At 39.3% G+C, this 25,556-nt stretch overlaps 1 long non-coding RNA gene across 1 annotated transcript; it reads left to right on the plus strand.

Annotated features, from left to right (window-relative positions):
• Positions 1–668: 668 nt before the first annotated feature.
• On the plus strand, positions 669–10,927 carry LOC141277818 (uncharacterized). The gene is made up of 2 exons (XR_012329671.1): positions 669–1,027; positions 10,604–10,927. It is a non-coding gene; the product is annotated as an uncharacterized lncRNA (long non-coding RNA).
• The last annotated feature ends 14,629 nt before the right edge of the window (positions 10,928–25,556 follow it).

Below are 25,556 nucleotides of genomic sequence, written 5' to 3' on the forward strand. Positions count from 1 at the left end.
GCATTTAAATCCCCAGTATATGGATTTGATGGCATTTGGAAGAACCGTAAGATCCTACCCAGTGAGGATCCGATTGCTTCGAGGCCGTTTTGGACTAGCAATCCGTGTGGCAGGAACTTAGCTCAGGTGAGAAATTGCTCCCACTCCGAAGGCTCTCACAGAGTTCTAGTGAGCAGCCTCCGCAGTGCTCTTGTGTTGGCGCAGCTTTGTGATGCTGAGTCAGTCGATTATACTGCGATGGTGGGAAGCCGTGTTGGATGGTGGTGAGGCTTCTCGAAGGGCAGTGGTTGTTCTAAAATACTATTTCCATTTCCCACAGCTGTGTGACCCCGGGAGAGTTTTTTAATATTCCAAAGTCTCAGTTTCCTTACCCGTAAATTGTGATGGATCTCAGTACTTATTTCAGTTTTCTTTTGCATGTGAGGATTAAACGAGACAATAAATGTAAAGTGCTCAGTGAGGGGCACACAGTAAGTGTGTAATAGATATTAATTATGATCATTTTTATACTCGTTTTGATGTCCTCCCTTTTGGGGAAACTGACTCCATTACAATAATGGATTCAGAACCTAGTGACTTGCCATCACTGTGGAACAATTTTCTCCTTGATTGGTGACTGATCACAAAGTTCCAAGTATACAAGGACCTAACATCATCCTATAGATCCAAATCCGAAGGAAAAGCAAACAAACGCCCCTGAGGTAACGCATGGGTGTGGTGATGGTGTTGCTGTCTTAGGAGCACCCAGTCCATTACAAGTCTGAACAACGTGATCCTTGCTCTGGGCAGAAAACACACAGCAAGGAAGTGTCTGTTTCGTAAGAAGACAATTCAGACTTGTTTTTCAGGGCCTTCCATAATCCTAAATTTCTTAGCTGCTGCTACAGCAGCAAGAATTATTGAACATGGCACCCAGATATTGTGGGAAAACAAAAATGAAAAAGAAAAGGCAGTTTGCAGCCACAAGGTGAAAAATTAGAAACGTGGTAGGAAAAGAACACAAGACATGGAAAAAACGTGAATGAAGGTAAGGATATATCCCTAAGATGTGGAAATATGGCAATGACTTCAAAAGGCCACCCCGTCTGAGTAAATGTCTCACCCCTCCTTGTCCATCTCCAATAACAGGGTACTCCATGTCTTCTGAAGCATCCCACCCACCCTCTCTAGGGACTAGCTGGGTATAACTTTGTAGAGGCAATAGTGAGGAGAAAAAAAACCCAAGGCTTTCTTTACTCTAACCTTAGTCTGGGTCCTGGCTCCCTTGTTTCACGTTTCTAAACTTCAGATGTAAAATAAGGACAATGTATAAATGATCATCATGAGAGTACCTACTTCCTGGGGTCTTGTAGAGATTTCATGAGATAATACATATAACATATAGCGCGATGTCTGGCATATAACGAACAGTACTGGAACCAACTGAGCGTTCAATTAGTTTTATTGTGATTATTGAGCAGATTGTCTGGCTCCAACATTCTAATCTTGAACAATTGACTTTATTTCTCTGTACTTGTATTGTCTCCTCTGCAAATGAGGATTTTAGGAGCATTTATCTCATGACATTGTTGAGAAAAATTAGATGACTCGACATAAGTAAAGCTCTTAGAAGAGTGCCTGGCACATAGAGGGGATCATTCAGTGTTAGTCATTATAGATGAAGGAGTGCTACCAGTTCTGACCAGTTGCTACTTCTTTTTTCAGTCTTTTTGTTTAATGAGTATTTCTCTCAAGCAGAACTCCTCTGCCTTTCCTAGCTCTCCCTCTTCACGGGAACTCTTTCAGAGTAGGATCTAATTGAAGCCAAAATAGTAGGTTTAAACTTTTAGGGGCCACCAGGGCTCACACTGCTCCTGTGACTTCCAGGAGTAGGAGTGGATGAGAATAAATTCATTTCCAGGGACAGATGAAGGAACAAGCCACAGAGAAGGCCTGAGGGAGAGGTAGGTCAGTATGTTCAGCATGGCACACGGAGAACTTGAAGTACTTGGAGAAGTGGAGGCCCAGGATGGGGATGAGACAAAGTGGTTTGTTTGGGAGGCTGGCAACGTGGCAGATGTGTGAATGGCTCCGAACGTGGAGAGCTGGCTCTGCCAGGCGCCGCTTGCCTTTCATAAGCATGAAATCCACTTGGGTAACATTTGTTACATACCCTTCTGAATCCACAGCTTGTTCTTTACAAGTTTTTGGCAAAAAGTGGTGTTCACTGGTCATACCCAACCTATTCTATATTTATTCTGAGTGCACAGGACTAATGAGATAATTATACCCTGGGGCTTAACTGGTTGAAATCTGTAAATCTCCTAGAAGTGTAATTATCTAGTCTTAATCCTTTTTTTTCCAATATTGCGTAAATCTCATTAGTACCTATTTTTTAAATTATTCATGGTATGGAAAAAATTGCTTTTTTGTCATTGAAAGAAGAGTTGGCAGGGGAAGACTGAGATGTGTTTGAGCTATTTGGTTTTATCTCCTTGATGAAATAAAGGAATGCGCCCCCAAGTGTAGGAGATTCTCTTAGCAGTCGGTTCTGTTCGTTCAGCCTTTTGCTTTTACAGCAAGGACTCTCTGTGAAGGGCTGCCGCACTGGTGTGAGGCTGGAAAACTGCAGAGTGAGGACTCAGCCAGTCTTGATCTTGACTCTTATCTAAGAATGGTTCCTAGGAATTGTGGACCCATGCGCCATCGTAGGAATGGGAACCCTGCAGAGAGCTAAATTAAGTCTCATGCAGGCTCTGCAGACAACGCCGTGGCCCTTTGCCTGAAACATCAGTCTAGACTGGACAGCAACCACATAAGATTCATATGTTTATATACTAAGAATTGTGGTGACTGGAGATTATGAAAATGTTTTTTTTTTTTTTTTTTTCCAGAATTTACTTAATCTAGTGATTTTTCTAGGCAGAGATAACATGAGCACTAATGGAACTTTCATGACGTTCCCAGTTTATTTAATCGTTTTTTTGATTCATGACACACGGTACAATTTCATAGCATATGAAGTGGTCCTATAAATTTCTCTGAAGTTTCCAAAGTACTTATTTTGGGTTGCTGCAAATAAAATTGCTTGAAACTGCGACCCCTAACTACAGTGTGGGATGGGGCAGGACAGTGTTTACCTGTTTTGTGGGTGTGTGTATATCTATATGTGACCCTCACTCCTTCTTGCACGTTCCATTTAATGTAGTGTAGAAAAGAGCCCTATTAGAGAAGCAGTAGATCAGGATTCTCCTTCTGTCACTGCCACCAGCCAGTATTCTGTGGTGTGTGGGCCACTTAACTTCTCTGAACCTTAGAACAGAGAGGTGCAGACCTCACAACCTCCGGATTACACGCGAGCTGTCTGTGGACAGCAGCAAACCATGGCCTCAGCCTTGAGAGGACTGCTAGAGCCATGGCCTGTTCGGCTGAGCAGTCAAGGGGGTTGACAAGCAAGGCAGTGGGGAGGGGAACTTTCCCATGGGGTAAAGAAGGAGAGAAGCTGGGGGTAAGGAGGCAGGCTTTGTCCTTTGCTCTCCGAATGTCCTAACCTCCCCATTCTAAGGAGTAGGGCTAACACTAGAGAAGCTGGCTTTGCCTTTTCGCCTTTCCTACTTCTGCTCCATCCCAGCTCCTTCAGGAAAGGGGATGCAAGCCCTCTATAACTCCCTATATGATTCACCCTTAAAAGGCATCGCTCTAAGGTCCTTATGCTAAAGGACCAAATACATTTGCATCAAGTCTGAATCTGCATTCTTTATTCATGTCATATCTTCATATGTTAGACACGTAGATAAAAATTATAGTCTCCCAAACTTCCAAACTCTGTAAGTTTTTAAAACCTTGAAGTCTTGCAAGCTAAATATCTGGATAACAATTTAAAATTTCACTTTTTATTTGACTAGTTGGGTCAATAGGTATAACCTTCTTAGATCCAGCCTTTATTCAGTGATACATTAGTAGTGTATAACAAGTCTTAGCTGACTTAAAAACATTTTCCCTATAACACTTTGTCTATAATGATCTTAAAGTGATTTAGACTTTCTACCTTAATGTACTACAAGTACTAAATGAAGTGTGCTCATCTCCATCGGTTGCAGACGGAAGGCATCTTTATTTTCCACTCCCCGAATCCTCCTCCATTCTTTAAACCCATTGTCTCTCTACATAGCCTCTTTTGTAAAGGACCTTAAATAACTCTAGGACAGCTCTTTCTCATGTGCTGCGGACCATATGTAGTACTTGGGAAACTTGTATGCGTCCTTGATTCTGCCATCAGTGGAAGAACAGTTTGCGCTCAGTACAGCCTTCAAATCACACTATAGGCAGCTTTAGTCAGCGTCTTGCCTAGAGATTTTTTTTGAGTATGTGTCTTGCATCAGACCCTGTACCTCCAAAACTCTAAAAGGATACAGGCCAAGCTCCCCAAGTAGTTCTCTTGAAACGTCTTTCATTTGACTTGAAGTAAAGAGGGAGTACGACGCACCATTGGCAGGGTAAGGGCATGTGGAGAGGGAAATGCACAAAATACCAACAGATCCTCCAAACTAATTGTCTCTCTCTCTCCTTTCCTCTTTAACCACCATCCTTGTATTCTCTCGAGGAGGGGGTGGGGCTAAGATTGCAAAATCACCTTCTGTCCCTGTCCCTCTCTTTTGCAAGTACTGTATAGGTGGTCTGACACCTCGACTTGTGCATATTTATTTTATTTTGTATAAATATGTATTATATACTATTACATAGGCCTGCAAGCTCCTTAAAGGCAGAGGCTTTTGTTATGCATTCCTATACTCTTTATAATACCTGACGCAGGCCCCACGTAGCAGGTGCCCAGTTTCTGTGTGCTGAGTGAATGGGGGCTGCCTGCTTCGTGAAGAGCGACCAGTTTCTGTTAAACTGCACACTTTCAAGTTACCCTTCTGCATTCTGCTTCTCATGTAAGTACTGTTATTAAACTTCTAAATACTTAACAGAAGGCTGTTTTTTGGCAGTGAATGAACTCCTTTTGTCTTCTGTCCCGTGAATATCCTAACCACTTTGTCACTTTGATCTAGGGGGCATTTCATCCTCAGAAATGCAAAGGAGTTGGCGACTGCACAAAATGTGTCCTATTTCCTATTGCTGTAAAATCCACTGCTCTTGAGCCTTTGCCCGCCCCCTTTCATGATAATGTGTAAGCCACTAAATTGCAGTTACTGGCTGTGGCCATGGCCATCAAAAATCGTGAATGCCATGTAGATTTGAGGCTTGCTCCACTAAAGAGTCCACAATGGCTTTACTGTAACTGGGTTAACTAGAACTTGGCAAACAGCAATCCAAGGAGGGTGATACCAAGCCCCCTCCCCCTTCCAGGATGCTGGCCTGATCTTCTTGTATTTGTGCAACTGGCCCATCCAGAGACCCACTAAAGCTGGGAGGAGGGCCCCGGTGAGGGCGAATCTCTCTGGGTCAGGTTGTCCTTTTGCAGCTCTTTTCACACAGCTTCTCTTCCTGCAATGCGAAGTAGGTTAGAGGATAGCTTGTTTTCTTTTGCTATTTGAAATACAGCATTTAGGGTCATGCTCTGAATAATTTGTGCTTGTTAGAAATGACTGTCATCCTCTTGAAGCAATAACAAAGAACTACATTTAAATTAAATTTAGCCAAGCAAGAGCTTCTCCACAAAATCAGTGGAGCCAGGCATTTTTCAAAGAGTTATTTTGATTTTTTAAAATCTGTAATATTGTAGGGCATAAATCAGCAAAGATATCCCAGAATCTAAAAAGAGCTGGGCCATAGTTCATAATGCTTTAAAAGTATTTGGTAATATTTGGGATGGCAGGAAAAGGTAAGATAAAATAATAGATGCAATCATCTTTAATATCACTTATTTTTGTATTTGGCGAACTTTGTTCTTCCTCAATATCCTAGTTTAAAATTTCAAGGGTGGATTTTTGAAAGACACCTTTATTTATTTATTAAGTCTGGAAGACTTCAAGAGACCAAAGCCATGTCAAATATAGTTTTTAAAAGTTAATTTACATAAATGTATTCCTATACCCATACACGGTTGTGGTCTTCTTACCACTATGGCATCAGTAGTGACCAGCAATTTGGTGGCCTCACGTGCTAGGTAGAGGACTGTTATGTCAATACACAGAAACATATCTATTTTTTTTTAAGAACTGTTTTTTTCAAAACAGTTTTGGGTTCATAGCAAAATTGATAGGAAGGTGCAGAAACTTCTCATATGCCCCTGAGCCCACACGTGCATAGTCTCCCTCATTATCAACATCCCCCACCAGATACAATATGTATTTTAAAAATATTCTTTCTTGCCAGCATCTGTATCGAACCCTACTTCAGTACTCAGACTATCCAATCTTTCCTTGAATATCTCAAAGCGGTTACACTTTCCAGTTCTTCAAGACCAAAACTTCTCCATTCTTTTCTCATACTAGACACATAAATATCTGGAGCTGCCAAGCTTTATCTTTTAAAGTCAAGAAAGAAATTTCCATCTGTTATTTTGATAATTTGCCTTATGGTTGCTCTGCTCCAATTAGGTACTAATCCTATGTAATAAACCTGGTAAGTAGGTTAATCATTAATACACACTGAGAAATTAAACTCCTCATATAGTTTCACCTTGTCTGTATGATAGACAACATCACCGTAGAAACATGTGCTGCTTTGTTTCTGCTTTGAAATCAAAGGAGGTTCTTAATTTTAGACAGTATGGCTACTCTGAGCAAAATCATTCTACCTGGATTTTGCCTTACCCTGAGCAGAGTATCTTTTTTATGCTTGCTGTTTTCTTGAAGACTTTTGTGGCTTTTTGCATTGGTGTCACAAAAATCGCAATAGACATCCACTCCTTGCCTATTTGCTTTATGGCCACAAAGGCAATCCATCTTATTTCTATTAGATTATCCCTCTTTCCCTTACTTCTTTCCTCATACCCCGTAATAACCTCTCCCAGACCGCGCCTCCTCTAGCAACTTGGACCGTAAGGACCCTTGCTCTAAGTTAAGGGTGTTGTCTTCTACCGATTTTTGCTTTATTCCTTCAGGCTCTGAAGTATGTGTGAGCAAAGACCCCTTTTCATGACCCAAGAAGATGACATATGCTATTATTATTTATGCTCAGTTCAAGCTTCCTGAACCTTTTCTCTCTGCCAAAGTCAGTTACTTTCTACTAATACCAGCTTCACCCCTAGGGCTCCCTTCTGTCTTTGCTATTAATACTTTTCAGACTTTAATATTTTAGAGTCAGCAAGGTTAACTTCCTGAAGCCCATCTCCCAAAAATATAGCCATCCTGATCCCATCTTCAGAATTCTGATTGACTCAGTTGGTCTCAGATGGTACTTGGGAACCATTTCATAAACATGATTCTGAAGTGGTCACACTTTGACAGACACTCGTCCAGTTAGCCTTCTGGTTTCTGTCTGTTCTCTCTGTAGCAGTGCCACACTTGTTGCCTCACTATGGGTTAAGAGACACTGCTTGTTGTTGCTTCAGCAAAACTATGAATGGGGAGGGGAGAGTGGATGGGGAGGGTAATCGAGAGACAAATTTTCTAACAAACATTTGGATTCTGGAGAAGTTTCCCATATTACTGTCTTTCAGAAATGAGTAAATTTTGTTTTACAAAAAGACAAAACAGTGATGAGATGAAGCTGATTTATTTCATTCTAGAGCCATGATTAGATACGTGTCCCCATCCCCCACCCTTGTAATATTCTATCCAGAGTGACTCTGGCATGGTCAGGGAGGTTGTGATCTGTGGACCCATGTGCATGCCATTTGCTGCCAAAATACCTCAACCCTGACCTCAAAAACCCCATCTTCAATTGATAAGGCCACTGCTATTGAATTATTTCTTTGATATTTGTTCTTGGCACCCACAATTTAGGAATAACTTCTCTTCTGAATACTATAAAATTTATTGAATAAAATCCTGTTTTTGCATGTTCAAATGTTTGAATTTAATCCAATGGAATAATTACAGTATAGCCATTACTTCGGTGTCAAAAGAGTGGAAAGTTCTAATACCCATTCACTTAGATAATGCCAAATTTCCAAGGCAGAATGTTGTAAACTTTGGGAAAGCATCAGTAATTGAGCTTATTTAAGGGATTCTTGAGTTTTGATTGGTAATCTCATCTGGGTTTCTGCCTGTGTCTGTAGGCATGGGTTATATTCGAGAAGGGCATTTTGAGCTTAAGAGACAGCCCGACCAAGAGGATTAGACACCAGCAAAATGAGCTCACCTCTAAACCCCAACCTCTCAGGTGGATGGGTGGGCAGGTGGGGAGTTGGTATTTTAGAACTATTCTAAACAGATGTGGAAGATGCCCAGCCAAGCAAGGGAATGTACTGTTTATAGCCCTTGACAATTAAGCTGCCCATCAGTGTTAAAGTGATCCAGCAAAGAAGGATCTCGGCAAGAGTTATGGGGCACCAGCTGAATGATGGGGATTTAGTCAGTATGACTCCAGCCTTCAATGGGCTAGCAAAATTAAGGGAGGAATCCCATAGAAGTGTTGCCTGGAGGATCTGAGAGTCATATCTTTCTTTCTTTGGCCTCCTAATGACTTCTAAACCAATCGCGAATTAGAGTCTCCACTAACCCAATATATTTTAGACCTTTTCTCCAAGCACGATGATGATAAGATTCATAAATTCTGCGAAAGTTAGGTTGAACATTTTCTGCTTTATATATCACTTCGCACTCAAGAATGGAATGGGCATTAAACCAGTACGACTTTGAGCCTATCCTAAATTTCTTTATGTCTTGAGCATTTAGTAGCAGTTAAATATTTTCTGGGTGATTCTCTGAACTTTCATACTATCCTCTCCATTACCTTTTTGGAATAGCAAGTTACATAGAGACAAACTATTTGTAAAGGTACAAGATATGAACCTGTATCGGGGTATAAGAGAAAAGCTCATGAACCAAATATGGGACATAAGGTCATAGTAGGGCTAACTAGAAGGCTGAATTAGTGATGAGTTGTATGAGTTACTGAAATAAAATTCCTTATCTTCCCCTAAAGATGGATTGATTCTCTTCTCTGGACTTAAAACCCTCCCATGTCTTCCCATTGCAAACTGTTTACCATGTTGGATGAGTTCCTGCATGCCCTGGCCCTGACAATCCTCTGACCTCAGCTTCTTCCACTTTCTCAGACATGCTGGCTGAACTCCTTCCAGCCTCAAGGTCTTTGCACTTGCAGGTCCCTCTGCCTTCCCCAGATCTTTAATTAGCTCTTTCTTGATGATCAACTGTTGGCTTAAATGCTTTTTCCTCAAAGAGGCTTTCTTTGACCACCCCTTTGAGAGTCATACCTCTCTTTCAGTTACTTTCTATCATATCAGCCTCTTCTTAATTCCCACATAGCACATTACATGACTCACATATTTCATAGTATATACTTATATTTATCTTATTCCTTTGTCTATTGTCTGTCTTGTCCCCCTGACTGCTAGCTCCATCTGTGCAGGGGCCTTTTCCATGTTTTGTTATTGTTCTTCACTGCTGTATCCATAGAACACAAATAATGCCTAGCACTTGGTAGGTACCCAATAAATATTTGCTGAATAATTAATTGAAAGTGATCTAAACTCAACGAAGAGCTGGCTGGAAGTTGTGCACAGGGGTAGGAAGAGGGAGGAAGCTGAGAAAAGCATCTCATCGACATTTTCAATAATTCAGAATTCTCAGCTATAAAATGTATACATTACAACTGATTCATTTTGCAATATTACACTATTCATTCAATAATAAGTATTTTGTAAATTTGGAATTCCTGAGTAAAGATTATAAGACTTGATAATCCCAAAAACATGTGATGGAAGGGATAATATGAAGGTTCAGAGAATTACCTAGGAAATATATAACATACTAAATGCTAGTGATATAAAGACATTTAGGACAGGTTCAAGGTTGTATGGGTTTAATGTCCATTTCAATCTTGAGTTCAAGTGATCTATCTATCTATCACGTTCAGCTTTACTTTTGTAGAATTTGTGAACCTTACCATCATCTTGCTTGGAAAAAAGGGTTTAAAATTTATTGAGCCAGTGGAGACTCTAACTTGCTATTGGTCTAGAGATCATTAGGAGGCCAAAGACAAGAAGAGAAAAATCCAATTTCTTTTTTTGTTTTTTGTTTTGAAAATTATAATTCTGTTTCCTCAAAACATTCATAAATCAACACTGTCACATTACGGTGGTTTCTATAACACAAAGAGTTCTAGTTGGATTTTATAAATGAATGATCTCTACTGCTGGATTTTACTCTTGTATATTACTAGAATTTTTATTAATGTTCAATTAATGACATGGAATTAAAACTTGCTACAATGCATCTGAACCTGAAACAGAGCAGGGCCCTGTGGTCCTTGCCCCCCACACCATGTCCCCAGCCTGCCTTTTGTCTGTGGAAAAACTTTAGCCAAAGAATAAGTTTAATCAGAGAAGTGAGAAAATGCAGAAACAAAGGAAAGCAGTCAAAGGAGACCAAATAATGATAGCTTAGTCATTAAGCATAGTCAAGAACCTTTAGTTCCTCCTTAAGGGCTACAGATAATATTCTGAGTCGTATCCTGTGAGCTGTCTTATAGATACTGAAACCCCCAGCAGGTGGAAGAAGTTAACTACATGATGACCAGGCTGTAGCCATGACATAGGCTGCCACAATTCTGAGAACTGGCCTCAAGGAAATGGAAACAAACCGACCCTGGAAGTGAAGATTAACTGTACCTAAAATAATCGAGATGATGCTGATCAGACCACCGATGACCCATTTCAAGATGACTGTCAGAGCTGACTGTATTGTTGCTGCATGTAGCCCCTCCCTCTGTCTATAAAAGCTCTTGCTCCCTGATTGTCGGTGGTGGGGGGGAGTCAGCCTTTGGACAGGCATCCACCCTCCAAAATAAAGCAAACTTTCCTTTCTACCAACCTGGCGTCTTTATTGGCTTTTGAGTGGTGAGCAGCCGCACCCCGCTTTCGGTTACAAGCCCATGCATAATTTCCATAAAAAACCCCCCAATAAAGGATGAGACTTCCCTCCTCGCTCTCTCCCTGCCTCACAGTTATTGTGGTTTAATCCGTAGTCATGAGAGCTTCATGGAAGTTTTACTATATTGTGACTAAAGCTGAAGCTTATTGCCCGTCAGCCCAGCACTCTCTGGTTTATTGAAAGCTTGGCGTCAACAGGATTCTGCCCGAGAACATCTAGTTCCCCCACGCATGCTATTGTTCTTTGTATTTATCAAAAATCAACTGAATCATATGCCTGAGCCTATATGGTTCTAATTCCTCAGAACTGTAATCTGATTCAGTGCTTCCCAAATATGAGACTCAGGATCAGTACTGGTCCACGGCTAAGTGAAACATACAAGGACAGGGCAATGAGTTTTTTATGAAGCTATTTTTTTCCCAAACTAAAAAAACTTCCTTTATATAAAGATGGTATTCCCCCTACTATTTGGTGTAAGCCATTCTTTTATGAAATTATAATTATAATAGATGGTAGTCTTTTTAAAATATGTTTTTACTTGGCAGCCTAAAATATTGGCAATTCTGAGTATCAGTTTCTCCCGTTAAATTTTTTCCAATATATTAAAAAAAGTCAGACAGTAGTATAATGAACCCATATGTACTCTGCAATTAATAGAAATTTGGGTGGTTAAAAAATCCCAAGTAAAATTGAAACAGGTTCCACAGAGGATGTTCAATTCCCTCACAATGCTGGTGAGAAAATGGAAACCTAAGAAAGGAAAACACCTAATACTGGTACCTGCTGGACCTGACATTTCAGCTTTGGCATTTTGCTTCTAAGACAAATGATTGTTTATGATACCACATAGACAAATGAACATATACCTGGAGGAATCCATAATTCAAAAAGATACATGCACCCCAGTGTTCATTGAAGCACTATTTACAATATCCAGGATATGGAAGCAACCTAAATGTCCATCAACAGAGGAATGAATAAAGAAGATATGGTACATAAATACAGTGGAATATTACTCAGCCATAAAAAGGAATGAAACAGTGCCATTTGCAGAGACGTGGATGGATCTAGAGACTGTCATACAGAGTGAAGTAAGTCAGAGAGAGAAAAACAAATATCATATAATATCACTTATATGTGGAATCTAGAAAAATGGTACAGATGAACTTATTTACAAAGCAGAAATAGAGACACAGACATAGAGAACAAACTTATGGATACCAAGGTTGGGACGAATTGGGAGACTGAGATTGACATATATACACCACTATGTATAAAATAGATAACTAATGAGAGCCTACTGTATAGCACAGGGAACTCTACTCAGTGCTCTGTGGTGACCTAAAGGGGAAAGAAATCTAAAAAAGAGGGGATATATGTATATGTATAACTGACTCACTTTGCTGTACAGCAGAAACTAACACAACATTGTAAAGCAACTATACTCCAATAAAAATTAACTTAAAAAATTAAAATAAAAAAACTGTATTGTAGAGGACCCCTACCTCACACCATATACAAAAATGCACTCAAAATGGATCAGAGACCTAATTGTAAGAGCTAAAATTACAAAAGTCTTGGAAGAAAACAGGTGTGAATCTTTGTGACCTTAAAGGGATATTCTGGAATTGGATAGTAGCGATAGTCGCACAACTTTGTGAATATACTAAAAACCAATCAACTGTAGACTTTAAAAGTGTCATTTTATGGCATGTGAGTTATGTCTATATATAGAGAGGTGAGCATGCTTCCATCCTCAAAAGTTATTGCTGTCTTCATTTTAGTTATTTTCTTCATTTGTCTACTTTTCACTATGTTTTCCTAAAGGAGGTTTCTAATTGTAAACTAAAGTCATAGATGAACAAAATGTTAAAAAACAGGAATTATTTTTGCTTTTTAACTTTTAAAGATAATCTTTTTAGTTTAGAGTGATTTTAGATTTACAGAAAATTTTCAGAGATAATACAGAGAAATCCTGTATATCTTTTACTCAGTTTCCCCTAATGTCAGCATCTTACACAGCCTTTGGACCAAGACCCAAAACTAAGAAATTAACATTGATATTACCATTAAATAAACTTTAGACTTTATTCAGATTTTTCAGCTTTTTTTCCACTGATGTCCTTTCTCTGTACCAGGATCCAATCCAGGATACACTTTGCATTTAGTTGTCACATCTCTTTAGTTTCCTCTGATCTGTGACTGTCTCATTCTTTCCTTGTTTTTCATGACCTTGACAGTTTTGGAGAAAATTGTTCAGGTATTTTATAAAATGTTCCTCGGTTTAGGTTTGTCTGATATTTGTCTTATGATTAGACTGGAGTTATGTGCTTGGGGGACAATATCAGAGGTAACGCCCCTTTCTTATGACGCATGTGGAGGAGTACATGGTATCCATATGACTTAACACCAGGAATAGTGATCTTGATCACTTGCTTAAATTAGAGTTTGCCAGGTTTCTCCACTCTATCTTTCCATACTCTATACTTTGGAAATAAGTCATAAATCCAGCTCACATCCAGAGCAGGGTGTGGGGGAGATTAATCTCTACCTTTGGGAAGGGTGTCCTTAGTCTGTTTGGGCTGCTATAACATAATACCACAGACTGAGTGGCTTACGAACAACAGAAATTTATTTCTCGCAGTTCTGGAGGCTGGAAAGTCCAGCAGCAGATCAAGGTGCTGGCAGATTAGGTGTCTAGTGAGAGGTCAATTCCTGGTTCATAGACAGCTGTTTTCCTATTGTATCCTCACATGGCAGAGAGCAGGGAGAGCTCTCTGGAATCTCTTTTATAAGGGCACTATCACACTCATGAAGGCTCCAATTAATCACCTCCCAAAAGCCTCACCTCCTATTACCATCACATTGGGGGCTAAGATTTCAACATATGAATTTTGGGGGGATACAAATATTTAGTCCATAACAAGCGGGTGAGTATTTACATACATTATTTGTAATTTTCTGTATGAAACAATTTGTCTCTTCTCCTACATGTATTTGATCATTTATTTATGTCAATATGGACCTGTGTACATTTATTTTATAAACTTTGTCTTATAATCCAATTCTATGTTTTTTATTTTGTTGCTCAAATTGTCCCACATTTGGCCACCAGAGCTCTTTCAGGTTGGTTCCTTTGTTTCTTTGACAGGCTCCATCCTTTAAAAAACATTGTTTTTTCTTTGAGTACTTCCTTACTTTCTGGCCCTTCAAGATGCTCCAGGCTCATCTTGTGTACCCCCTGTCCCAGACCTAGAATCTGCCCCAGTTTTTGTTATTTCATTGGTGAATGGTATTAGAAACCAGTATCTAGGTGCTGGGTGTAAAAGCAGTAACGTTTGGGTGTAAAAGTGGTAATGTTTGCATAGTGGGACTATGTCAGCTTCAGGGAAAGGAAGAGATCAGCTGTCAAGTGGAATAAAGAGGAGAAAAGTACCAAGGAAGTGGGTTCCACGATAGCTGAGGATTGAACGCTGTGTTGAAGCTGGGGGTAAAGCCTGGCACCTACTGGGTACCCACGTGAAACACTGTGCACGAATAGGCATCGCCACTCAACACAAGCATGTAAAATTGATTATGAGACCCTGAGGTAAGTCTATAACAAGCACCCTTGCAATGGAGTATGATATGCCGTTCTACCAGAAAAATTCATAGCTGACCCTTCAGGCCCACTTTCATTTGGATTCTCAAAACCGAGTACTGCTTGATATTTCTATCTTTGCACTGAGTTTTCTCTCTTTTTATGAAGTCAACTGAAATAGTCACTTAAAATATAAACGGAGGTAATAATGATAATGAAAACCAGAGAGTGCAATTGGTTGGGATTCCAAAACTCCTGTTTGTGTTTTATCGTTATGACTTTTTGTTTTGTCCGAGGCAGAGAAAGACTGGATACCAAGTACGCGAATAGCTGTAGTGGAGAGATGGGAAGGAGAGAAAGGTGGTAAAGTCACGGTACAGCAGGCCAGGAACGCATTGCAGTTCTGTTCCCTCTAAACGTGAAGTGCGGAGGCTGGCTATGTGGGAGATTGTAAAGGGAAATCTGCTTAATAGGAGAGCAACGAGGTGGGCGATCTTTGCTATACTTATATTAACATATGTGCACCTCCTCACAGAATATATTTTGAAAGTGCTGGCAGACAGTTTTTTTTAGAATAAAAACTGGAGAGTGCAGTTTTTTAGCAGCTGAATATTTTGAACTGTACTATAGATGAGCTAGAAGTTACAAAAAGCCTTTCCTGAGTCAGCTAAATGCTGAGATGAAGTTTCGCAAAGTGGATTTAGCACTGGTGGGTAGCATAATAACTCCGGAATCGTGGATTCAATCCATTTAGGGGATGGAACAAACGTTTCAATTCCGCCCACTTTTTTGCCAGGGGTGCCTGAGGGACCTGCTGTAATCAACAAAACATTGTTGTGCTTGTAGAGTCCCTTTTATCTCAGAAACCTATGATCCTGGAGGAAAAAGATCTCACAGTTCTCCTTAAACGAAAGTAGATGGGATCTTTCATTTGATCTGTAAAACAGTATTTTCCTACTTAGCACTCTCGGAGGCAGCATGGCTGCGTCATGCTGCGTGAAGTCTGGGATTTACCCTGCCTCGACTATTCACATGCTGTGTGGCTGTTTGCTTATTGTGCTTTGCTATGGGCTAAACTGTGCCCCCTCTATACCCAGCACCTGCAACGCACACACAGATGCCTATGTTGAAGTCCTAGCCCTTAGTGACTCGTGACTGTATTTGGAGATATGGTCTTTAAAGAGATAAGTAAATTAAAATGAGGTCATTAGGGTGGTCCCTAATCCAATAAAACTAGTATCCTTAGAAGAAGAGGAAATTAGGACAGATAATATGAGAATACACGGGGAGAAAATGGCTGTTTACAAGCTAACCAGAGAGGCCCGGGACAGAGCTTTCTCTCACGTCCTCAGAAAGAACCAACCCTGTGGACACCAACCCTTGGTGTACTTTTGCAATGACTTCAATGAAAGATACACTTGCTTATTTAGGAGTAAACCCAAGGAAGCTTTAATCTGGAAATAATCCAAACCTCTTGATGAAAGAAACCCTCAGGATGACAAACAACCCTCTTAATAAACCATGAGTTACTTTGATCTCCCACTAGATGGTGCTAGAACCTATTTCCATGTCATGAAGCAGTATGGTGCCAGGAGCTCAATCCAGTGTTACTTTTCGTGATTTGGCCACAGTCTATTTTGGTTTAACATTTCTTTCCTATCGTTGTTCTTGTTTCTCTGCTTAAAATTGAGAAGGGAATCCTTGAAAGTGCCAGACTGAGAGAGTCATCCACCATATTAGCATGGCAGGAAATACATGCCATGATCATAGTGTGAGTAATACCTATACAATGAGCACAGGACACTTTTTACTTATGGAGAGATCTTTACTACACTAATTCGTGGTTGAATGCATAAAGAACAAGGGACTTAAAATTGTCCTATCTTTAGTTCTTCTAGTGATTGATTCACTCTGGGGAGAGGCATATAACTGCTCCCTGCCCTAGTTTTTCCACTTATAAAATAGAAATAAAATATGGGACACTTACTTCAAAGGGTACTCAGAAGATGAATGAAGTAGTGACTCTTAAAATATGCTGTGGTTGTTGGAGAAATAGAGTTATATCCTCTTTACAAATAGTGCAAGAACGATGAGGCCTACAACTTGACTTTGACCCATCAATGCTTATTTGAATCTTTTAACCCCACTTGGTCACAGATTATCCCCAAGTATTTTCACTGCTGTTTTCCTCAGTAAGATAAAAGGGCATCAGTATGATGGAAACTGCCATCTGGGGTATGGATTTATAGGAGTCTTTCAGTTTCTGAATGGAGGAATTTGTTCTGCCTTTCAGAAGTCATTTCATCTCTATTTTTCTCCAAGTTCAAATACTTTGCTAAGGGTAATATTTGGGGTAAGATTTCAGGATAGTCTCTTTATTCATAGTCAGTGGGGAAGGTTTGCACTGTACTTTGTTTTCAACTTATTTTTCAGATGTGTTTAGAAGAGCCTATAGAAAGGTACATGGGGAATGAAAGACCATGGATATTTCAGACTAAATCAGATTTTGTCGGCTTGAATACGCTACATAATAAATTGTGTCTCCCCAAAATTCATATGTTGAAGCTGTAACCCACAGTGTGGCTGTATTTAGAGGTAGGGCCTATAAAGAGGTAATTAAGGTTAAGGAAAGTAGTAAGGTGGGGCCCGGATAGGATGGGATTGTTGTCATTAAGAGAAGAGTCATCAGACATGCTCCAGCTCACTCCCCCTGCCCCTACCCACCCCCTTCACCAGTCATGTGAGCTCATAATGAAATGGCAGCCTTCTGTAAGCCAGGAAGAAAACTCTCAGCAGAAACCCCCCCTGCTGGCACCCTGACTTCCAGCCTCCACAACTGTGAGCAAATGAATGCCTATTGTGTAAGCCACTCAGTCTGTGGTATTTTGTTACAACAGCCTGAGCTGCCTAAGGCAGAATACTTACCTCAAAGCTCTAAGAATGGGGTTGGCACACTTTTGCTGTAAAGGGCCATAGAGTAAATATTTTAGGCTTTGCAGTTCATACAGTCTTTTACAACTACTCAACTGTGCCCTTGTGGCACAAAAGCAGCCATAAACAGTAAATAAAAAAGTGAATGAGGCTGTGACTTTATTTACAAAAACAGACAGTGGGCCATATTTGGTCACAGGCTCTAGTTTGCTAGCCCTTACTCTAAGAAAACACAAAAATAACAAGTGGTTACATTCAGGTTTTTTCCTTGAAGGCAGATTTCCATTATTACTAAATAAACACAAAATAAAGACAATTACTTATCTTTTCCATTTTTGCAAGTTCCAATATATGATTCCCATGGTTACTTTTAGGCAAAAGGCACATGGGTTAATGCTTATTTTTATGGCTAAGCCATATAAACTCTGGATCTCCTAATCCAATGAAAATTTTCTCTTTAATGTCTTTTTTCTTTCTTTCTTTCTATATGGAACATTCACTTATGGTCAAAATATAAGTAGCATGTCTTTGTTATACATAGCAAGTTTGTTGTTGTCAAGCTCTTTTTGTCTTTACATGTGCCAATTCTGACAGTCACCTTTTCCCCCACTTCTTCCCAGTGTTGCCAAGCACTTAGCCAGGTTTCTCCTTTTCCTACCCACAGGCTATGATTATTTGAAAATGTCGCCTCATTGGCCCCTATGACTGTAGTATGACTGCCAAAGTTTTCTACTCAATTGTTTAGATATAACCACAACCACCATTTGTAAGATGCTAATTATGACCCAGGCACTACGCTAATTATCTTCCAAATATAATCTCATTTAATTGTTATAACAGTTCTATAAGATAGGTATGATTATGTCCATTTTGTAAATGAGGACACTGAGGTACTGAGTAGTTGAGCAAAGGGCCCATAATTGAATGACCAGCAAGCAAGCCACATTACTCGGTTTGGAACCCAAGAGTGTCGGAATCCTGACCCTGTGTTTTTATTCACTCCTCCCTATTGGCTCTCCGTAATGCATACACTTAGAAACTAAGAAGACTTTCTCTTTCCTTATACCCTCATAATACCAAAAAATATAATCCGTACATAATTACTACCCCTCAAATAAGTTGAAGCACTGGAGATAGGATTTATTATATGTCATCTTAACAAAGAAAATCTGGGTGTTTCATTTTTGTGAATTTTACAGTCTAATTTCTTGTAAAAGGCTGATTTTTGAGATCCATGCACGTATCATCTTAGTGCATTGTTCTCCACTGAGTTAAATATGGGTTAGTCAACCCTGTGTTAATATGCTCTTGTCTAAGTCTTTTGTTAAGACTATCAACTTACAGAAAATAAGGATGACTTAGGCTTTTTTTTTTTTTAGGATAAAATTATTTATTTATTTATTTTGGCTGCGTTGGGTCTTTCTTGCTGCGTGCAGGCTATCCCTAGTGGCGACAGGCAAGGGATACTCTTTGTGGCAGTGCACCGGTTTCTCATTGTGGTGGCTTCTCTTGTTGCGGAGCATGGGCTCTAGGCACGCAGGCTTCAGTAGTGGTGGCACGTGGGCTCAGTAGTTGTGGTGCACGGGCTCTAGAGCGCTGGCTTAGTAGTTGCTCCACGACATGTGGGATCTTCCCGGACCAGTGATCGAACCCGTGTTCCCTGCATCGGCAGGCAGATTCTTAACACTGCGCCACCAGGGAAGTCCTGACTTAGCCTTTCTTACCTATCGGGGAACATACTACCATCTGGGAAAATGGGAAGACCATGGGCTTCTGCGTTAGGCAGAACTTGTGCTAGCCTCTCATTTGCTTCACATGTTCCATAACCCCTTGAGACTTTAATACCATTATCTATTACATAGGTTAATAATATGTCCCCACCAGGTGACTGAGGTTACAACTAATGTTTGTAAAGTACATAGCCTAGTGCTTGGCATGTAATAGGCTCTTAATAAATGTTAAACTGCTGACAGTGTTGATCAGATGACAAGTAACTTCAGAAAGAATATAAATTGATCAGTTGAAAATGGGTTATTACTGCTTCCATGAGATATGAGTTGAAGCCATATGTATGTAGCTTTGAGATTGAATGTTGTTATGTGTTTAGAAAAAAATGTAGTTTTCTCATTTGGAATAAAAATGACATTCTAGAAGTCCTTGATATGACAGTGAGCTCTTTCACAACAGTTTGCTGTTAGAGGGAAGAAGTGAGACACATGGCTTAGATTTATCTTTGAAATACACAATTTAACTTTTAAATGAAGGGGAAAATGCTTGGGGCAAAATGTGTTTTGTGGTGTTTTTTTAAAGGCCAAACACCATGAACTTCTCCTGCTCTTTCCCATTTGCACTTAGTATATATTTGGATTAACAGATCAGGGCAGGATTGCATAAATTAACTGAGCCCTTATTTCATCGTATTTATTATTTAAGCCATCATGTTGGGTCAGCAACTGTGAGTGCCAGGAGTTGCTGACCTCCAGGCAGTCCTCTGAGACCAGATGAGGAGGATACAACCCAGGTTTTCTTGCCTAAACTGCCCGTTGTGTATCAGCCAATCAGCAGGGATTAAATGTGATTGTGATCATCGCTCCTTACTTGCTTTGTCGATTACTTGAGGAAAAATTAAAATATGAGGCAGTTTCTTCTCCTCCCTGCCATTTCTATAGACTTTATCTGCCATTAATTAGAAGAAATGTTAATATCTATTGAAACGACACATAAATAAAGAAGCAAATCTAGAAAAAAATCCTAGACTGCATTAAGACAAACATGTGATTTAGGGTTTATCAGCTATTGGGAGACTTCTATACCAGCAGAGCTTATGAATATTTCTCAACCTGGGCCTCAGGTAGCCGTGACTGTGGAACAGGGTTATGAACTAACTGCTGCACAATGAAGAGTAGAAGTGATGGGAAGGAGAAAGTCCATCAGCTACATGGTCCCTGGATACATTGCCAGATTTAGCAAAACAACAACAGTAAAAACCAAACCAAACCAAAACCAGGATGCCCATTCAAATTTGAATATCAGATAAACATGAGTATCTTTTTAGCATAAATAGATACGTTACAACTATTATTATTTTAAAAATTTTATTGAAGTAGAGTTGATTTACAATGTTGTGTTAATTTCTGCTGTACAGCAAAATGATTGTTATATATATATTATTTTATGTATATTCTTTTTCATATTCTTTTCCATTACGGTTTATCACAGGACATGGAATATAGTTCCCTGTGCTATACAGTAGGAGATTGCTTTTTACCCATTCTATATAGAATAGTTTGCAACTGCTAATCTCAAACTCCCAATCCTTCCCTCTCTCATTCCTCCTCCCCCTTGGCAATCACAAGTCTGTTCTCTATATCTGAAGTCTGCTTCTGTTTCATTTGTGTCATATTTTAGATTCCACATATAAGTAATATCAATATGGTATTTGTCTTTCTCTTTCTGACTTATTTCACTTAGTATGATAATCTCTAGGTCCATCTATGTTGCTGCAAATGGCATTCTTTCATTCTTTTTAAAGGCTGAGTAATATTCCATTGTGTATATGTACCACATCTTCTTTATCCATTCTTCTGTTTGTGGACATTTAGGTTGTTTCCATGTCTTGACTGCTGTAAATATTGCTGCTATAACCAGGAGTGCATGTATCTTTTTGAATTATAGTTTTGCAGGTATATGCCCAGGAGTGGGATTGCTGGATCGTATGGCAACTCTATTTTTAGTTTTTTGGGGAACCTCCATACTGTTTTCCGTAGCGGCTGCACAAATTTACATTCCCACCAACAGTGTAGGTAGATCCCTTTTTCTCCACACCCTCTACAGCATTTGTTATTTGTAGACTTTTAATGATGGCCATTCTGACAAGGGTGAGGTGGTACCTCATTGTAGTTTTGATTTGCATTTTTCTAATAATTAGTGATGATGAGCATTTTTCGTGTTCCTATTGACCATCTGTATGTCTTTGGAGGAATGTCTCTTTAGATCTTCTGCCCTTTTTTCGATTGAGTTGTTTGTCTTTTCGTTATTGAGTTGTATGAGCTGTTTGTATATTGTTGCAATTATTGTAACAGAACATATCTATACTAAATAAACACATATTTATTGGAAATTCAAGTTTAACTAGGCATCCTAAATTGTATCTATTAGAGTATGACATAATTTTATTATTTATATGACATAATTTGTATTTATATGACAGAATTTTACCTAGAGAGTATGACACATGTAGATGTCAAGGTAGAGTCATGGGTCCAAGGCAGGCAAATTGAGGGGCAAGGAGGAACATACACAATGAATTGGGATTTATGAGGATCTTGAAAATTAGGAGAAACCTGTTTCAGTATAGGGAAGCTGTTAGAGCTCCTGGTTGTAACAGGAATCAGGAATTTTGACTTTTTAGAGTGTGTCCTGTTCAGATCTTACTGACATTGCTCTATCCACCATCTCACCACAGGATGCACAAGCTGGCAGGTCCTTAGGATTAAATACTGTGAAGTGGTACAGTGGGGAATGCCCTGGGATGTGACATGGTAAGACCTGTGATGGAACCTTGTTTCTGCCACTAATTAGTAACATAACTAGTTAAATAAACTAATCTCTCTGAGCTCTAGGATCCTTGTATCTAAAATGGAGAGGCATTGAACGGGATCACTCATGTTTATGCTTGTTACTGGTTGAGTATCTAAAATTTATAAGAATCCCTCTCCTTCATGTGTCTTCCATCCTTCCCTCTCTACTTCTTTCTCATTAGTACCCAAACTTCTTTTAGTCTACTGAGTTTACCTAAATAAATCACTAAGTAAGTGTCTTAAACTCCATATCCTCTCTTCCTCCCACTATTGACGTATCTCTTTCCAAACATCTTGAAAGAATAATCTGCACTGGTTGTATCTCTTTGTTGTCTCCACTTCTCCTTCTACTGTGGTCTGGTTAAGATTACTAACAACCCCTTAACAGCTAAATCAAATGGTTGCGTTGCAGGATGTTTCACCCGTGACTTTTCTCTAGCATTTGGCAGCACTGGTGCACCCCTCCTCATCCATGTACTCTATACACTCATTTCCTTTGGCTTCTGAGACAGCCTGCCAGCCTTCCCAGACTCTTCTTGTTCTGCATGCTTTTTATATCTGAATACTTTGGAGGGTTTTCTCTTGGCTCTTCACTCAGCCTGAAAATTATCTTTTCACTGGTGTATGCATTGCCATGGCTTCAGTTGACATTATTATGTTGATGAACTACAATTGCAAATCTCCAGCCAGATTTTTCTTCTGAGCTCCACCCGGGTATTTCCAACGATAGACTCCCTGATGTTGATATCCTATGGCCACCTCATATTCAATATAGCCTAAACCCCTGTGGCTCCTATACCAGCAGAGTACAAAAAGAATGCCATTTATTTTTTTCTGACAACCAAGAACATGATAAAGGAAGCAAGACTGAACTCCTTTTAAAACTCCTATTCCTCAAGTAAATGTTCTCTGGATGCAGACAGTAGCGTTTTTGTAATTATAATGATTTGTTTTTGAAAGGTAAATATGCTGATTATGGCTGAAGTTTTCCAGTATCCTTTTTGTCTGGCCATGTGCCTTTACAAGAGGTGTTCCCACAGTCTTAGTTGTTTCTTCATTGTCCCAGAGATATATCCTGTTGATAATATTCTAAATACTCTTTTGGTTGTACAGAATTTTTGACGTACTTCTATATTTTATCACACACAAAGTCACCGCTGTGGTAATGCTTGACATAGTTTAGGCTTATGAGGCAGAGTGTCCCAAGAGGCATGTGGTGATAGCATATTCTTTCCTTGCGCATCTTCTGCCAGCTAACCAAGGGACATTTATCAGAGGCTTCAGTTAAATCTACATACACTAGAGTGATGATGCCCATTGTGGGTGCACATCAATTTACCAAGGGTTATGCTTCTCAAGGATCACTCTGAACACAGTTTGTAAAGGAAATCACATTTTCCTACTGATTTCCATTATAATTTCAAGGATGTGTGCCCTCATTAAAAATGTTGGCACTAAGGCAAATTAAAATCATTCTTTAATGTGAAAAACCCTGCAATAATGTATTTATTATGAAAGAGGGACCTCTGAAAAATTACCCATAAGATACCAGAAATAAGTGAAATACCTTGCTGGAACTTCTTTAATTTCATAAAATTTCAAGATAAGAAGTTACACTAGACACAAACAATAAAATAATATTCATCTTAATTTTTTATAGTTTTGTTTATATTATTTTGTTTTGTTTTGAGAAAAGAAGAAATTCTCTTAGGGTTGGTTGGGTGAAGATTATTGAAAGGGAGTCTGCACAGGCTGCTATAACAAGATACCATAGACTGGGTGGCTTAAACAATAGATATTTATTTCCCACAGTTCTGAAGGCTGACAATCTGAGATCAGGGTGCTAGCATGCTAGGGTTCTGGTGAAGGCCCTCTTTCTAGCTTGCACATGGCTGTCCCTTGCTATATCTTCATATGGCAGAGAGAACAAGAGTAAGCTCTCTAGTCTTTTCTTATAAGGGCACTAATCCCATCGTGAGGACCCCACCATCATAACCTCATCTAAACCTATTTACCCACTCCCTGAAGCTTTATATCCTAATACCATCATATTGGGGGGTTAGGACTTCAACATATGAATTTTGGGGGAACACAGCATTCAGTCTATAAGAGGAATAGTCTACCTGCCAGGAAAATGCTCTGTATATCCATAAGTTGGTAGCAATTTTTTCTGTTTTGAGATGAATAGCATATAGCTGAGTACTTCTTAGAATACTTATTTAAACTGGGAATCAAGTCTAAATAGATTTGTTGTTCTGTTTGCCTCAAGAAGTCTGTGGCATTGAATGAGTTCATGCCAGAGAAGTTTTTATTGTGTTATTTAGACAGTTGTACACTTGGAAGAAAAAAGTACATAACCCTTGATAAAAGCTACCTTTGATAAAGGCTACCTTTTCTAGCATTTTGAGTTGACCTTGTGTCATTTCTCTGAGTACACTGACCTTGACATAGAATGAGGAAGAGTTAGGTAAAGAATTCAGCAGAGTGAAATGAATCAGGTCCAGCTTTTCATTCTTTTTAAATCTTGCTGGTGTTACTGTTTTCTGTGGGTTTTGACCATTCCAATAGAATTATGACATTTAGAAAAAAACCCAGTGTTGAGGGGAGAAAGATTATTGTGATTTTTAGTGAAAACATATCCACACAAAGACAAGACATGTATATGAATAGTCATAGTAACATTATTCATCATAGCCCAAACCTGGAAATAATTCAAATGACCATCAATTGGTGAATGAAGAAACATACAACGGAATACTACTCAGTAATAAAAAGGAGTATACTACTGTATGTACTACAGCATAATTGAACCTCAAAATAATTTTGCTCAGTGAAATAATTCCAATGCATAAGACTATGCATAATATAATTTCATGTATATGAAACATTGAGAAGAGACAAATTTTATGGAGAAAGAAATCAGATCAGTGGTTGCTGGGGGCTGGGATGGGAATAGGATTACCTGCAAATGAGGGCACAAGGGCACTTTTAGAGGTGATGGAAATGTTCTAAAACTGTATTGTGATGATAGGTGCACAATTCTAAATTTTTTAAAAACCACTGAATTGTATACTCACAATGGGTGAACCAACACTGTGTAAATTATACCTCCATAAAGCTGTTAAAAAGATAAACTTCTAATAAAGCTTCATGTTCTTCCTTAATGTAAAACTGTTGAAAACCTATATCCTAGGGAATTGTCTTTGTTCTGGTCCAGCCTAGATTTCTCTTCTTTTAGATTATGCTGATCTTAGTACCATGACCTTTTCACAAGTCTTTTGGAGTCCATTCAGAAACATTACTGGCCAACTGGACACCAATTTTCTTTCCGAGGGTTACTGTGACCACAGAATTATCAGTGACGTGCAGGTACAAGCTGCTTAGCCGAATGACAGGAATTGTAAACATATTAATTGGGAGGTACTGGGTGAGGACCTCTGTCTTTTCTGGTACTGTCAGCCAGAGTAAAGTGAAGTG

The sequence above is a fragment of the Tursiops truncatus genome, chromosome 2 (genome assembly GCF_011762595.2).
Source record: "Tursiops truncatus isolate mTurTru1 chromosome 2, mTurTru1.mat.Y, whole genome shotgun sequence".
In the NCBI taxonomy this organism is placed as follows: Eukaryota; Metazoa; Chordata; class Mammalia; order Artiodactyla; family Delphinidae; genus Tursiops; species Tursiops truncatus.